Genomic DNA, 17,302 nt, shown 5'->3' with positions numbered 1-17,302 from the left:
AGCAGGGAAGGGAAAGGGGAAACAAGGGCCGAGGGAGGCCCGTTCTGTGGGCAGGTCCAGAGGAGGGGCCTTCCACGTGGAGACACCATCTGTCTCTCCTCACCTCCCCGGGGAACAAGGGGCTCAGGACTCAGAAGGCCACCTCAGGGATGCCTCCTGGAGACCAGCCTCATCTCCTGCTCCCACGATAGTAGATGTGGAAACTGAGTCCCAGAGAGGGGCAGTGAGTGACCCAAGGCCACACAGTGTCCTGCTCCTGACTGAGCGTGTTGCCCTGTGTCCTCCAGTCTCTGATCTGCTCTAGCTCTCGGGCTCCATGAGGCACCTTCTGTCCCCCAGGAGTCCCCAGCAGGCCCTAGACTAGGCCATCTGCAGTGATGCAGCCTGGTGCCTGAAGAGCTGTCCTCATCAGCCCTCCTCACCGGGAAGAAGATTCATGAGGCAGGTGAGTTAGTTTAAAGGAACTTGCAGTCTTTTTATCACCTTGATGGCTACAATGGATTTCGTTTCAGGGAGTATCTGTAAGACTTTAATTAAATCAGGAACTCAGGCCCCGCCAGCTTCCTTGCTGCTTATCAGCTTCTTAAGACCGTGATTCATTACCCAGGATTATTTTTTTTCATCCCTGAAATAATCTTTAAAGGCCTTCTATCAGGGAGATTAAAGCCATAAGTCATACACGCACACGTGGACACTTTCTTTTTGTCGGCACACGGTGGTGTAGAGCCACCCAGAGGACTGGGCCACGTGCTGCCCTGGCTTCCTCGGTGCCTGGGGACCCTCGGCTGTCCAGGCCAGGGAGAGGAGCAAGTGGGTGTGGCCCCCTGGCTGGGCGGAGTTTTGGCTGGGGTTGTGAGTGCTGGGGTAGCCTGGGTGGGTGGGAAGTAGGAGAGAAAGGAACCCAGCATCGGGCTTCCCCTTTCACCAGGGACGCCTGACGTCCTGGGTTAGAAAGGCCAGGCCTGTCACACATCACCTGCTACCCTCACCAACAAAATACAAAGGAAAGCAAGGGACAGAGAGACTGACTGAGCTCCTCTCTCGACCTGCGGCTTACCTTTTCCTCTTACTCTTCATTCTTTGCTTGGTGACTTTTCTCCTTCCTTCATTTAACAAACATTCACTGGCCCTGCAGTGGGTCGCGGTCTCTTCCGGGTGCCGTGCAGGGCAAGATGGATGAGAGGCCTTTTAGGGATACAGACAAGTAGTGAGTGATGACACTACATTTATTTCTCTCTTCGTCTCTTTGCCTCCAGGTCCCCCCTTCCCTATCTTTCTCTGTCTCTGTCTCTCAAACCAGAGAAGCAAGGCTTTCTTTTCTAGTGAGAGGCAGGATTGTTACTGGAGGTAGTGGCCCTGGACTCATCTTGAATTGCTCACCGTGACTCTCCCTGGGCCAGCGTCCCTGGGGCAGAGTGGTCTCAGTCCAGGTTCCCAGGCCCTTGTGGATGAATGAAGTCCTTGGTTCAGCCTCTAATGGGGATAAGGGCAACCAGGGGCATGGAGAGAAGAGGGCAGCCTGCCTGGAGGAGGTGGCGATGGGGCCTCGGGTCAGGCTGCAAAGAGCTTGGGCCTGGAGCATAACCTGCCTTGCCCTGGCCCCCAGGCTCTAACTCCTAGGCCTCAAGTGCCTGTCTCATCTCTTTTGGGGGTGAACTATGAGGTGCTGAGACTCAGCTCTCGACAGACTCTTCCCATCCTAGCCCTTGTCCACTGCCAAGTTCAGTGAGTTGCTAGTCACACCACAAGTGTCATGGCTTTGGAGATGCCACCGTTTGTGCAAAGCTGCTTGGAGTCACAGGTGCTGGCACGGATGGCAGGCTCCCTTGGCCTGTGGCTGCTGTGTGCGTGGGGGCAGGTGGGAGCCCAGGAAGTCTCACGTGGAGCTTCCAGGTGGGTCTAAACCGGGACTCGAAATCACACCACACCTGCTGGATGCTGGACTGGAAGCAGCCCCAGGCACCGGTGGCAGGAGTTGATCTGCAAGGGGGGTGCACGTGTGAAGAAGAAATTCCACGTGTGGATGTGGTGGTCAGGGATGGGGTGAGGGGACCCGGGGAGCTGGGAACCTGGGGTGGGATGCCGCCCCTGCCCCTAGCACATGACTTTCCTTCCGTACTCGTCCACCTCCAGGCCTTTGCACAGGCTGTTTCTGCACATCTCCACCCCCATGTCTCCTGGGGTCATCCACCCATCTCATGCCACAGATCACCCAGATAAGTCCGGGTTTACCCCCCTGCGCACTGTGCACGCCCCCAGAGGCCTGGGCAGCACTGGAGTTGATTTGGGCAGGGACCTGGTGGGGCAGGCTCCCTTTTGGGGCTGTTGGCCTCACGGGGCAGGACCGAAGCGATCGATTCTGCTCCTGGCACAGGGCAGACCCATGATGAAAGTTTGCCAAAGGAGAAGACGAGTTGAGGGAAGGGTGCGGGTTCCCTGAAGGGATTTGGAGACATGGAGTTCCCAAGAGGGGCTGCTTCGGGTCCCTGGTGATGCAGCACGGCCCAGACCTGAGGACAGAAGCATCCCTAGTCCACATCTGCCCAGAACACAGAGGTCTCTGTGATGCTGAGAACTAGCCAGGCTGGCCCCAAGAAGGGATCAGATCTGACACCCCAGCTCCTTTCTCGTGGGGCCACAGGTGTGGCCGGGGCATGAGCACACGGGAGAGCACCCTTCCCTTCCCAGCCTCCCCAGCTCTTCTGGGGGTGAGGTGGGGCTGCAGGTGGAGATGGTGAGCTGGCACGCTCCGGGGGCTGCCACCACTGTGACCTCCTTCACAGTGCAGGCTGGCCAGGCTGGTGGACATTTATGTTTATATTGATTAGTGTCACACATGATGACTTCATTTTCTGAAACGAAACTCAGAAATGTATGCAGAATTTTTCAAATCCAGGTCATCCTGATTTTCTGTAACATCAGCTCCCAATAGTGTGTGTGTGTGTGTGTGTGTTTTGTGTATGCACACAAAGCCCCTGGATTTTATTAGACAGTGATTGAGTTTCAGGGGCTCTGGGCTGACCTGTGGTTCATTCAAAAGTTGGGGGTGAAGGCTGACCATGGAGAGGCAATTAGCTCGTAATCTCTGGGAGGGCAAAGGTCTCTCCTTATAACGATAGCTCCTGCTTATCGGGCACTCAGCGAGCCCTCTGTGGGGAGTGTTATATGTGTATCATTTCTGGACTTTATAACAACCTTGTGGCGTAGTTGTTACTGCCCCATTTTATAGATGAAGGAACAGAGAGGCCAGGGTGCTTCATTCACTCATTCACGCATTCATGCATGCACGCATGCATTCATCAGAATCTTTACGGCGGGCGCACTGTGTGCTGGGTCCTTGCCGGGAAGTGAGGGAGCTGGCCTGAAACCCAGCCCAGCTGGGACTAGACCTGGTCGTTCGCTCTATTGCAGGCCTTTCCCTGCGCCACTCCTGCTCAGAAGGAGGTGCTGCAAAGGTGCTTGATAGAAGCCTGAGGATTGGCTGCGTTCACAAACCAAGGAGATGACAGTGCAGGGAGATGGGGTCCTGGGGGAGCTGGTCTGGTCACAGCTCAGAGACAGGGCCACTTGGGACTGCCCTGAGATGCTTGGAATCCAGCCCCGGTCTGGTCCCAGCCCCGAGCCACCCTAGCATGCTTCACTCCCACAAAATCCTGCCTAAAAATGGAAAACCTCAACAGTCCTTTATCTTTGTGCCTCTCCTGAGCCCTGATTCTCCCAAATCCTCTTGGCAGCAGCCCAGCGCCCTTGGTCCCTGCCTTGGATACAGCATGGTTGAGGTTCTCAAGACCTTTTTATCGTCTTGTGTTATATCAACACAGCAGAAGCAGCGGCAGCAAGGCCGATACAATAATAAAGCTGCTTATTTGTGTCAGGTTTGGTTTCATATCCCTGATCTCATTTTGTTCAATGACCCAAGGAGGGAGGTGCTTTTATCATCATGCCCATTTTCAGCTGAGGAAACTGAGTGAGGACTTTCTTTTCCCCGTGGGTGTTTCTGTGCCAAAATTTGGCCAGAATTCACTTGATACGGGGTCGGGGGGCAGGAAAGCTGAAGGCAGCAGAGGCTTGTAGCTGGAAGAGCAAACTTTTGCAGTCACAGTCTTGGCATTGAAGCCTCAAGTGCTCTGGGCCTCAGTTTCCTCACCTGTACAGTGGGGCTAATGAGAGCGTGCCACCCCCCCCCCACCACGTGGCTCTTGGGGGATGAAGTGAGATGCTGTGTGTGTAACGCCGCTGGTACAGTGCCCGCATAGAGTAGGTCAGGATGAAAGAGGAGGAGGAGGAGGAGAGAGGAAAGGGGGCGAGACAGTGACTCCCTTGCTGCAGAAGCTAAGCTAAGAAGCGTGGGAAAATGTCCCTGGAAATTCCTGGTCCCAGCTTTCCCAGCCAGAGGGAGGAGGCCGATGGCACCACGTGCTAGGCCTGGAGCTAGGGATGTGGGGTCACATCACCTCCCTGAGCCTCTCTTTCCGCCTTTATGAAATGGGACAGGCTGAGCCACCGTCGTCCGCCTTTCCAGGGCTGGCCAGCAGCTTGAACTATGTCACAGATGTGAAAGGTCTCAGAAAAGTTCCCAGCATTGCTCAAATCAGAGGACGATTGGTGTTTCCAGTACTACCAATAATTTACTCTGTTTCACCTCTCAAATGATAGAGAAGAGACTCCTGCCAGAGGAAGCTTCCACCCCGAGATGATTCATCCCCTCTCTGTGAGCTCCTGCAGCCTGCTGCTGCACCATTCCACCTGCACTCCGCACCTCCAGCCCTCTCTGCTCTGAGGATCCGATCTTGGTTGTCTCTTTGATACCCTGGGATCCAGTACGATGGCTCCTGGAAGCTGTGACACCACCAGCTTTCTGGGCGACTGCTGTAACCTCAGGGCTTTTGTCAAATGGCTGGGGTTGCTGGAAGGGTCCAGTGTGGTGGTGTATGGACATAGAGGCTGGCATGTAGCACACAGCGGGTGCTTAAGAAATAGTACGCCCCCCTTTCTCGACTCCCCAGTCCTAAGTCTTCCCCTTCTGGAATATCAGCTTCTTCATCTACAGGATAAGGTGGTTGGAACTTGAAAGGATGGCAAGGCATGAGGCCATTCTTGGGGCTACCCCACACTCTCCAAGGGGCAGGGCAGATATCACTAATCAACTGGAAGCAGCCTCAGAATCCTTCTTAACCTAGGATCCAGGAAACCTCAACCAATCAGTTCATGCAGGGTTTGAACTTCTAAGGGCTAGAACAGTCTTGATGTGGGAAGGCTCAACGATTCTACAGGGGAGAGGACCTAAAGCTTGCAGTGTGACAAGAGGAGGAAGAAGAGGTGGAGGGGTAGGGGGGAGGAAGATGATAATCCCTCTGTAAGCATAAGACCTGTTGCTTCCAGAGGGTGCCCTGAGATACAGGAGGTCCTGCCTGGCCGGGAGGTACAGGTTGGGGGCAGGGAACCCCAGGCCTTGGGCTCTGCACCCGTTGCCCTTTCCCAACCCTTGGCTCCAAACAGGCTCCAATGCAGGTCATCACCACCATTCTTTACTGAGGGCTCACTCTTGCCAGGCCTTGAGCTGGGCATGTGGGTCTGTGATCTCACTAATCCTCACAGCCCTCTGCATCCCCATTTTACAGAGAGGCAGAGGCTAAGACGCGGCGACTCGGTCGCCAAGGGTTGCACAGCCAGACGGGAGCAGCACTGGGAGGGCCCCCACCTGCTCCTGCTGGATTTGCTCAGGCCATTAGCCAGGTCCCTGACATCAAATGAATTCCATAATTTGTAAACGCAGCTGAGTGGCTTTTACAGAGGAATGTCGGGAAGTGATAAAAAAAATATCTTCGATAGATTTACGGAGCAGCTGAGTGCCAGCATCTTGCCCCCTCCCGCTTTCTCCAGGACCCACATGCGACCCGAGAGGAGGCCCAAGAAGTCTTTTGTGGCCAGGCCTTCCATCGATTTCTACAAGACAGGTTTACGGCAGCCTGGAGGAGACCAGGAATACAAGGCAGGAGGGAGAGGGCTGTCTCGGTCTAGGGCTCAGGTGGGAGTGTGACAGGCTGGCAGGTGAAGCCTGGTGGGGTGCTAGGAAGTTCTTTGGATAGGAGGCTGACAGGTGCCTTTCTGTGGCAGTTTCTCCCCCTCCCCTTCCCCTGCCTCAACCCCATCCCCAAAGCACCGAGAATACACATGCCTGCTCCTTCTTCCTAGGTCACCACCCTTCAGACCCTTGAGGCTGAGCTCACCCCCACCCCGGGGGGGCATCTGGGTCATGTCTTCTCCAGCCAGTGCCTTCTAGGCCCCTCTGTTTTATCCAGCACATCAGAGATGCTCCATAACAAACAAGCTGCCTGATGTGGTGAGCTCCCCAGAGCTGGGGGCATTCAAGCAGAGGCTGTAAGAATGAGCTGAGGGGCAAGGCGATTAAGCTGGATGGCCTCTAAGACTCTTCCTCACCCTCTTTGGTTCCAGCCTGGCCCCGGCATACACGGAAGCCACTGAAAGAGTCTGCCAGGAAGCTAGAGGGGGGTCATCAACTTGGTTTGCTCAAGACTAAGGGATTTCCAAGGATGTGGGACTCTCAGTGCTAAAATCAGGAAAGACTCTTTCTGTTCCTCTTTCTCTGGCAGGTGGGCAGAGGGACGGGGGACCTGCCCTCCACCAGTTTCCTGGGTGTTGTCTGCCCCAGCTGTCTGTCAGGCTGTCCCCAGCCAGGCCCCTGGCCGCTGTCTGTCACCCTACCTGCTTCCTCCTGCCCCGGCTTCCCTGCTCCCTGCAAAGCGGAGGTGGAGGGGGTGGAGACTGGGGTGGGCTGAGGTGGGAGACTCCCCCTGTTCAAGTCTGCTCTTCACAGCTGGAGGGCAGACCTAGAGTGTGGAGGCCCCCAGGCCCCTTCGGAGAAACGGAGCTGCCATTCAGGTGTCAGTCCTCAGTGGGGCTGGGCTGGGCTGGGGCCCCGAAGCTCACCATAGTTGGGCTTCCGCCCTCCGTGTGGCCTGGCGCTCAGCAGAGGCAGGGTGGCAGCAGATGGCCCCAGGAAGGAGCCAGGAAGCTCAGACCCTGTGTTGACCTCACCACTGACCTTGCGTAAACCACTGCCTCTCCCTGAGCCTTGGTGTCCGCATGGGGGTGGGAGCAAGTCCTCCCTTCCTGCCATTTGCTCTGTGGCCCGGCTGGCAGGATCTGTAGCTCTGACACCTCCGGGGATGCAGGGGCTGATTCTTAACACGAACACCCTATCGCAGGCCTGGTTCTTGCTCAGCTTAGCAGGGGGTGGACCCACAGTCTTGTTCTTCATCACACACACTGAGCAATATGCAAATTCCCTCATGGCTTCCACACCCAACTCCGCACACACCCACACCCACCTCCATGCACCCACACCCCCTGCATCCACACATACACCCCTTCAGACACTCCCGTGCACCTTTATAGCCCTCCGTGCCTTCACACCCTCATGCACACACACACATTCACCCCCACCCCCATCCCCAGAGCTACCTTCCCAGGGAAGGTGATGAAGCAACAAGGAGAGATGACATGTCAGGATGAAGAATTGCTGGAGAGGCTTGCTCTGCAGCATGGGTGGGACTCAGAGACTTTGGGGAGCAGCAGGGTGGGGAGGTGGGTCAGTAGGGCACCCACGCCCTGTCCCCTCCGACCGAGCCCTGCAGGGGTGCCAGGGGGCCCTGCTCCCCCCTCACAGCCTGGTTCCTGGCAGCGGCTGGGTGCTCTCAGCTCCACATCCCTGACCCCAAACTTTAAGCCTCTTTAAAAAGCAGGAGGAAACAAGGTGGGAGAGTGGAGGTGACTGGCCCAAGGTTGTGCAGAAACCAGGAAGGAAACCAGATCTCCCCTCAGAGGCTACGAGATGCACTAGAAATGTGACACGCAAAGGTTGTGTAGGAGCCTGCAGGAGCACGGGCTTTCACCTGCTTGGGGCACCAGAACATTTTACTCACAAAGGCCAGAGGCTCCTGCAAGGGGCCATAGATCCAGGGGCCCGTTGGGAGGAAGGTCAGGTGGAGCCGGGGACCAGCAGCTCTGGCTGCTTCTCCCTCGGTGGTCTCTCCATCGTCCTCCCCTCCCCCATCTCCCGGTCCCGCTTACCTGTTCATCTGTCTTGCTCTAGACTCTTGCTCTAGTTCTGGCCACAGCCTCAATCCAAATCCCAAAGAGCCTTGTCTGGGGCTACCGCTCCACTGGGCCGCCCTTGGTGATAGACCATGTGATCTGCCCCAGGCTGCCATGTGTTCACTCCCGGTCCAATCAGTGCCATCTTGTGGGTGTGGGCAGGACCATTACAGCTTGACGGGGACATTGGGTAAGGCTTCCTGGAAGAGGGAGTCAGGGCCCTATCTTGAAGGAGAAGCAGGATTTCAAAGAGTGGTGGAAGTTCTGTTCATAGTTCAGGGGATGCTAGAAATGTCGGCTGGGGAATGGCCCGCCTAGAGGGCCTTTGCAGCCATGGAATGAGTCAGAGCGAGTGCAGGGTGAGAAAGGCGGGTTGAGGGTGCAGATCATGGAGGGTCTGCACTGAAGGAGTGGAGAGGGAGCCAGAGCAGCTGACAGGGAAAAGGGTCGCTTGGGAGTTGGTGGAGGATTAGAAGAGGGCTGTGCCTCCCCAAAGCAATGAGGCGGGTAGCAACGTCAGCTGCTGTAAAGGGGCCCAGGGTGACAATTGGGAAGCTGCTGGTGACCCTGGTCAGAGCAGCTCCGTGTGTGTGTGTGGGCATGGCCTGACTGCAGGGGTGAGGAGTGAGGGGAAGGTGAGGTGTGGAGACAGCAGGCGTAGACTCCTTTGGAGGTTCATGGGTGAGAGAGGGCCCTGAGTCCTGCCTGCTATGTACCCCTGAGATGGATAGTGGGGTTGCTGCTCAGTGCCTGGCTCTCCTGGGGGAGGAAGGGGGGGGCACAGGAGCCAACAGTGCAAACAGCAGCTGCCAAAGCTCTAGGGCGAGCTCACGCTGCATTAACAGGTGACATCTGTCCCGCTCTGCTCAGACCACGGCCCCAGGGACTTCTTCCTTGGATGGGCATGAGCAAACTGCCATATGTCCCCTGGAGAGGAGTGGTGGTGCCTGGGCCACAAACACCGAGCTGGGGGCAGGATGACTGAAGGAATTCTGGAGTTGGAGGGGAACGTGATCATTGCTCTCAAATGTCTGAAAGTCTGTCCCTTCAAGCAAGAGGAATTCTACCTGACCAGGGTAACTCCTGAAGGCAGAGCTAGCTCCAGAGCTAGGGAGAGTCAAGAGGCAATGTTCAGCTCAAATGTGGAAGTCTCTAGGTCAGCAGTGTCCCCCATTGGCTCATGGGGGCACAGGGACAGCTGTGAGAGTCCTGTCACTGGCAGTAATGCAAGCAAAGGATGCTGCTTTGTCATACTTCTTGCACATCCGAGGTACCCAAAGAATATGTGGTCCAACGGACACCCAAGAAATTCATGACATCATCTCTGCTCTTGGGGGCTGATGGTATCATCTGGGAAACTTGACTCGGACAAAACACCCAAAAGGAATTAGAGGAACGTCAAGGAGTGTCAGGTCCATTCCACGTTTCAGGAAGAACTTGGGCCCAGTTAGAGCTGTCCTGCACTGGCACAGGCTGTCTCGTGGACAGTATGCAGCCTGTCCCTGGAGGAATGCAACTGGGATGGGGTAACCTTGGGCAGGGGGTGCAGGAAAGGGATTCCAGTTTGGGGCATGAGGAGGGAGTTGGATGACCTCTGTGGTTCCTTGAGTCCAGAGTTCCTTGGCAGAAAAAAACACCCACAGAACTCTGAGAGGCGCACAAGGTTACCGAGGACAAAGCAGAGATCCCAATATAGCTGGCGGGAGGAAGGCGGCAGCGGGCGAGGGGAAAGTAGGTCCCCTGAACAAATGAGGTGGGGCGCGAAATTAACGAGGCTGGGAAGGGCTGAACTCAGGGACTCATTTTTAAAAACTGCCTTTTAGCAAGAAAAATGAGGGAAAGAAATTTGGGCAATGGAGATGTAATGGAGGTTGTGAATGCATCTATTGACTGACAGCCAATTGGCCAGAGAGAGGGTCCTTCTGGAGAGCAAGGAAGAGATGCAGATCAGTGGGTCTGGGGTGACTCCTACATGCCATGCAGGGCAGAGAGGAGCTGGCGATGGAATGCGGGAGACAGCAACGTGGGCGACCACCTCCTACCCGCACTTGCAAGGCTCTATAGCCGGGCCATTGTGTCCCCCTGCCTGCCCTCAGGCACCATGCACTGACATACTTCTCCTATCCCCGACCTCCACTCATGCTATCTCTTCACTTGGCCACTTTCCTTCTGTCCAGTGGGGGGCTTGTCCTGAATGACCTCCAAGGATCCTTCTGCTTGGCCTCTTGAATGGTGGGTATAGGGGCTGCCCGAGTCACTCCCTGGGTGACTAGTTGTCTTCACCCTTGTCTCTTTGGGAAGAGTAGATGCTGGTGCCTTGGGGCCTTGCCTACCCTGCTCTGTCCCAGGGCAGTTGGCCTGTGGCTCCCTGGAGACAGAGGCTCTGTTGGATTCTTTCTGGTGTGCCTGGTCCCTGGTCTGGCCCCAAGGGCAGAGGGTGTGCTGAATGGATAGATGGATGGATGGGTGTAGAGGGTTGGGGGGAGGGTGGCTGGCTGGCTGGAGAGATGGATGGAGCAATTCAATCTGACCACCTGTATGCCATCTGGCAGAGGGCACAGTTAGCTGTGTTAGAAGGATTCTATCCTTCACTGGGTGGGGCGGGTGGAGGGAGAGGAGGAGGGGGAAGCAGGGAGGAGGTAAGGAAGGAGGAATTGGATAATCGAGCTCAAATCTGAACTACGGGCCCCGAAGAAGAGGAAGGCACCCTTCCTGCCTCTTCCCAGGTCAAGGCGCCATGGCTGCTGCCACTGGCCTCTGCCAGAAGGGGGCTAAACTCTACAAGCAGGGGCCAGGAGGGGAAACTAATTAAGAATTGGCAGGCTTGGAGGCCCAGGGAGGGGAGGAGAATCATCCAAGATCACACAGCACAGGAGAGGGGCAGAGGGAAAACAAAGCCCCCATTGTCCTGAGCTTTCTTAAGGCAGTGCCATGGCTCTCCTGGGACAGTGCCACTTCTCTGAAATCCCATACCTTCTTCTTTTAGGCAATTCCCATGAACCACTCTCTTCTCCAGGTATGGGAGGGCTGGAGTGGAGGTTGGTTAGGGGGATGCTGAGCTAAATCATCCCGACTGCCAGAGTCCCTCAGGCTTGGTCAGCAGAGGGGGCGGAGTATGTAGGACAGCTCTCTGCTCCCACTGTACTGGCCCTCAGGAAATTCAGGGTCCCTGGAAGTCCCTGCTACATCCTCCTCCCTACCTAGATGTGGCGATAGAGGTGGTGGGGCTGGAAAGGGCCCCTAGAGGCTGCCCTTTATCTGGCCAGGGTGACGCCCAGGAGCCCAGGCTGCCCCCATGCTGTGCTGTGGGCCTGGGGAGGGCCCTTCTGCTCCCTGGCCCAGCCCTGCTGTGGCCCTGCAGAGGTGACAAGGCCCTGAAAGAGGTATAGCCAGCTGGACTCCTCAGAAGCTGTCGCCAGGACCCCACGAGGCAGGGGGCGGAGGTAGCACAGAGGCAGCAGAGGCCCTCCTCCAGGAAAGGAGACGAGCCTGGGAGGTATGGGGGAGCCTGGAATCCAGCAGCCACTTCACACCGTGCCTGTTAATTGCCAGATTGATTTCAGATCCCAGTCTCCAGGAAGACCCCAAAATCCATCCCTCCACTCCTCCCTTCTCTGGGCTCAGGAGTTATCCTTAAAACCACAGCTGTCCCAGCTGCTTTGGTTAAGCCCCCTGTTGAAGAGCAGGCTTCGGGTTCCAAAGCAGGTCCAGGGTTCTGTGTAGGAAAAGTTTTACCCTGAAGGGAAGCATGGTAGTCCATAGGGTGTGATTGGCAGGGTGTTAAGAAGGCCCTTTTGAAAGAAACTGGGTCATTTGTAGAGACGTGGATGGACCTAGAGACTGTCATACAGAGTGAAGTAAGTCAGAAAGAAGAAAACAAATATCGTATATTAACACATATATGTGGAATCTAGAAAAATGGTACAGATGAACTGGTTTGCAGGGAAGAAATAGACACAGATGTAGAGAACAAACGTATGGACACCAAGGGGGGAAAGTGGGGGTGGTGGTGGTGGTGGGATGAATTGGGAGATTGGGATTGACCTATATACACTAATATGTATAAAATAGATAACTCATAAGAACCTGCTATATAAAAAGAAAAAAAGAGAAGTCCCTTTTACCCAAATCCCCGTCTTACTGAGATGCCCTGATGTTCATAATTCCACCATTAGGAAGTCATTCCTTTGGATGAATTAGGCCAACAGTCCAGGAGTCCAAAATGTGGAGGCACAGGAGAAGGAACAGAGAAGGCTGAACTCAGGCCCAGACCCTGGTGATGGTTGCAGGCAAAGGGCCACCAGGAGCCGGGTAGGGTCAGTCTATGCAGGGCATGTTATTGTTCCCCAAGGAGGTGCATCCCAACTTAGTAGGTACATCCGAATGGCTGGGCAGCCACTGTGTCTCAGTCCTGAGCCAAGCACAGTGACAGTCTCTAATGTCAGCACAGCCTTGTGAGAGGGCACTATTAGCCCCATCTCCTAGTTTGGGACACTGTTGTGCCCAAGGTTAGGTGACTCATCCAAGGTCACGTGGCTCTCACACACAACTGGGACTCAAGCTTGGGTCTGTTGCGTTCCAGGAACTACTTCAAGTCTGAGGAGGCTTCTAGGAAGTCAGGAGAGCTGGACTGAGGTGGACATGCTGAAAGGCGGACCTGAGCTCAAGCACTCCATGATGCCAAGAAGCCAAGGCAGTGAAGTTCTTCAATCCGTTGATGTTACAAGCCAGGCACACCCAGCCTTGGGCTTCTGGCCTCAGCCTCTCTGACATCCTGCGGGGGCTCAGAGCCCCACGGGTGGGAGGGGCTGGAGGCAGTTCTGCAGCCTCAGCCCACCTTCGGCTCACAGCTATTCTTTCATGGCCTTAGAGATGCGGGCTCTGGGCAGGGCCACTCGGGGTCAGCTCTCGCACTTGGGGAAATGACATCATTGCTCATCCCCTCTTTGCATGGACCTGATTACTAATACAGCACTCTGTGTTCCCACAGCCATCAACAAGGGCCTCTTCCTGGTAGCGTCACAGAGGGACAGAGACATCCTCTCCCAGGCCCTGTGCCCAGCAAGTGGCTGGAGGGGCTCCCTGAGGTCAGCATGTTCCTTTCAAGGTGTGTCCTTACTTTGCCAGCCTGCTCTGTGTGTGTGTGTGTGTGTGTGTGTGTACATGTGTGTGTGTACATGTAAGTGAAGCAGCAACTGTGAAAAGTTTGGTGCAGTTCCCAAGGGTCTTTGCTCAGCCTGTGAGCCTCATGAGAGCAGGGCCATGTCTGTTTTGACCCCTCTCTCCCACAGTGTGCCTGGCACGTGGTAGGTACTCAGTAAATGTTTGCTGAGTGAATGAATGGCTGAGTGAATGAATTAGAACTCTTGATCCCCCAACTCAGGAAGGCGAGGACAGTGAACTCTTCCTCCCTCTCAGAGGGAAATCTCTGGGTGACCACCTCAGTGCTTGCTCGGTCATGGCTGTGCTGTATGGCCCTAGGTGAACTGCTTGATATCTCTGTGCTCAGATCCCTGGGAATGGTGCTAACTGGGGAGAATGGCTAATGACATACAAGTGTTGGGGGGATAGAGTGGACAAAAGGGTTCTGCCTTTTGTAGAAGGTGCCTGCAGTGTGAACCACAGGAGAAGTGGGGGCCTCTCCCCCTCCCCGAGGGCAAGGCTGACACAGGTTAGAACATAGCAAGATCCTGAGGGGTTGGGGAGGAGGAAATCCCGGGCCTGGCACAGTGTCAGCACATGGGCTGGCACTGGGACTGGGGGGTCCAGAGCAGGCTGGATTGGGGGCTTGGCCAGGGCTTGGAGTCAGGGGCTGGCTCTAGCAATGGCTGGGGGCTCACACTGGATCCTCAGTGAAGAACTTGGTCAGGGCCTGGGCAGAGCTGGGCTGAGTTCTCAGACAGAGTCAGAGTAGAGGTCGGGCCTGGGGCTGATTTTAGGACTTCAGCCCAAGCCTGGATCAGAGGTTCCCTCAGGTAGGGACAGGGTCAGGCTGGGGCCACAGCATATTTTCTCTTTGATGGGAGTTGCTAGGAGCAGCTCTGCTGCCCTGGCCTCATTTGCTCTAAGCAACAGTCAGCTGATACAGGAGGCTTTCTGAGGACATTGGCCTTCGAGGTGTCTTCCTTTTCCCAAAGGTGTTCTTAGGGAACCTCAAGGCTGCCCAGGGACCCAGGACCATTTCTTCCTGTGTATGCATTGTGACGGGAAGTGCAGGAGAACTGCCCCGCTAGCACTGACTCTCCAGCAGCTGAAGGGGATGGCATCATGATTTCCACATGTGCACAGCACCTTACAGTTTATAAAACTCCTTCCTTTCCAGCATCCTTTAATCGTCTTCACAGTCCTGAGAAAACAGGCATGACAAGAGATGATGCTCATTTTACAGATAAGGAAAATAGAGGCCCAGAGAAGCTAAGAAGCTTGCCCAAGGCCACTCAGGAGGTAGAGGCAAAGAGGCAAAACAGCAAAAGTCTCTGACTTCCCATCTGGTGCGCTACCGCACGATTGCCTGACTGCTGCCCGGTCCTGCGTTCCCTGCGCGGGATACCATCCTCAGGCACTCACATCCATGGCCCTGCTGCTCACTGATGCCCTGCAGAGTTTAACAAGTCGTGCCTGCCCTGCAGCCCTTGCCATGTCTGTCCAAGTCGCCTCAGTCATCAGCAAGTCATATCACTGACATCACGACCGCATAAAATTAATTTATTTAGTTAAGGAAGGTGTTAATTAAGAGTTCTCCTTTACTGTGTCTTTGCAGACAGCTCTTGGGGGCTTCTGAGTTGTCAGTGCTGGTGACAGCAAAAGCTAATGGTATCTCAAGTTATTAATAGAACAATTAAAGAGGGGGAGGGGGCAGGAGCCGGGGCGGTGGAGGATGGGAGGGAGGGAGAAGGCTGGAGGAGGGGAGAGCATGGTCCCCTACTTTCTTCTCCATAAGTGGGCTTCCCTCTGCGAGTCCATCCCATTGCAGACATTCCCTGGAAGATCTGGGGTTCCCTGCTGGGCCCTGTGGTGTTCAGATGTGTTGGTGGAGATAAGACTATTCTGAGATGGTAAGTGGACTGCGGTCCTAAAGGGAGGCACGCCTGCGAGAGCTCAGCCCCGGCCCATTGCTGCCCACGCTCCCTCATTCCTGGTGTTTGCCTTGAGGAGTGTTTGCTCTCACACAAGGAGGTCTTTCTTTGCTTGCTTGCCCCCCTTATCCTGACCCTGAGCATCTTGGGGTGCAGATAATGACTGGGTTGGCTCTGGATCCCCAAAGCCTAGCACCGAGCTTAGGGCATCATGGGAGGTCAGCAGATGTTTACTTCTTGCTGAGAGACCCTGAGGTCTGTGGAGGGAACTGTGGCAGAGAGACTCCCCCAGCCCTCCAGCCCCTCTCAGCCCCCTCAGCCTTGCAGCCCCGGAGTTCAACACCTGGGGAGTGAATAGATCTTTGCTGATGAAGGTGGGATGCATTGCCGGTGTGGGCAGCCAGGTGTGGGGAAGGCTTGCCAGGGTTAGGGTAGTTAGGTGGTTGGGGAAACTTCAGTAAACTCTGTGCAAGGACCTCCCTCCCCCAACCATGGGAACAGGTGGGAAAAGAAGAGATTTTTTAATTTTTTAAATTGTTTTACTTAATTGTTTGGTCATGCCATGTGGCATGTGTGATCTTAGTTCCCTGACCAGGGAGCGAACCCGTGCCCCCTGCAGTGGAAGCACGGAGTTTTAACCACTGGACTGCCAGGGAAGTCCCAAAAAGAGATATAAAAAAAACTTTTTTTTTTTTTTTTTGGCCACGCCATGCAGTTTGTGGGATCTTATTTCCCTGATCAGGGATCGAACCTGGGCCCTCGTCAGTGAAAGCACTGAGTTCTAACCACTGGACCACCAGGGAATTCCCGATTTTAAACTATTTTAGGTAAACAGCGATGGCTGTAAGAAAGCCATTTGGTGCAATGGAAAGAACACAACCCAGGAGCTCAGACCCCCAGGTCTGTCCCTGACAGGCTCTGTGACCTTGGGGCGGGGGTGACCACTTTCTGGGCCTGAGTTTGCTTGTCTGTGAAACAGAGTGACTGGGCTAAAATTGGCAGAAGTCCCTTCTAATGCCCGATGCATTCCACACCTCCCGTATCCCATATAATCACTTCTGGAGAGCACCACCCGCCTTCTAAGAGGTGCGCCGGGCCCTCTTGTGGTTATCATCTTGAATGCTTACAGTGCCCTGGGAGGGAGATACTTGTATTATCCCCCATCACAGTTGGCAAAATTGAGTTTAAGATGGGAAAACAGAGGCTAAGTGACTTGCTCAAGCTCCCAGGTGGTCTTCAATTTAGGTCAGTGCTCCTTCCAGAATATCAGACCACCTCCATTGATCACCTGGGGTGGGATGGGTACAGAGGAGACCACAGTTTAGATGTTGGCTGACTGGCCAGGGCAGGTAGGTTTGAGGGAAAGGAAGACAGAGCACCCTATGCGACTCACTAGGCCCAGTTGTCAGGCTACTGGAGCCTGGCAGGGACAGGTCTGAGACCATCATAGAGCCAAACACAGCCTGCGCTGTAAGGTCCAGCAGCCAACCACCTGAGCTGCCTCCTCTCTGTCCTTCCTCCTCTCATCTCACAGACAGACTGGCATTCATTCAACATACATTTACTTGGGGGCTGGCCTGACAACTAAAGATGAGTTTGGACTGGTTGCTGCCCCCAAGGAGCTCAAATTTAGTGGGGAGAAGGCCCCATAGACAGATAATTCCACGATGGATCACGGGGGTTGGGATAGAGGCAGGCTCAGGTCTGTTGGAGGCTCCCTGGCAGGACGGATCACTTTCCTGAGGGACGTGGTCAGGGGTGACTTCTTTAGAGGAAGTTACCCTTGAGTGAAGTCTTAAAAAATGAATTGATGTTCACCAGGTAGAGGGGTAGGACTGTGAGATGGGCCAGACGTGGGGAGGGAGCTGTGTGGGTAGAATTCTGGAGGTGTGAAACTACTAGGCTGAAGCCTAGTAGGAAGAAGGGGGTCCAACAGTTAGGTGACTGGGCTCAGAGCACACAGGGCATTGCGTGCCAGCTCACGGACTCTGGACATCATCTGGAGGGCACTGGGGAGCCACTGGGGGATTTGAATAGGAAAATGGCATCTGCACCCTGATCAGATCACCCTGCCACTTTCCTGTTTTGGGTACCAAGGACACTGCTGA

The sequence above is a fragment of the Eubalaena glacialis genome, chromosome 1 (genome assembly GCF_028564815.1).
Source record: "Eubalaena glacialis isolate mEubGla1 chromosome 1, mEubGla1.1.hap2.+ XY, whole genome shotgun sequence".
Classification (NCBI taxonomy): Eukaryota; Metazoa; Chordata; class Mammalia; order Artiodactyla; family Balaenidae; genus Eubalaena; species Eubalaena glacialis.
The sequence above is the reverse complement of the archived record's forward strand: the minus strand, read 5'-3'. Positions refer to the sequence as shown.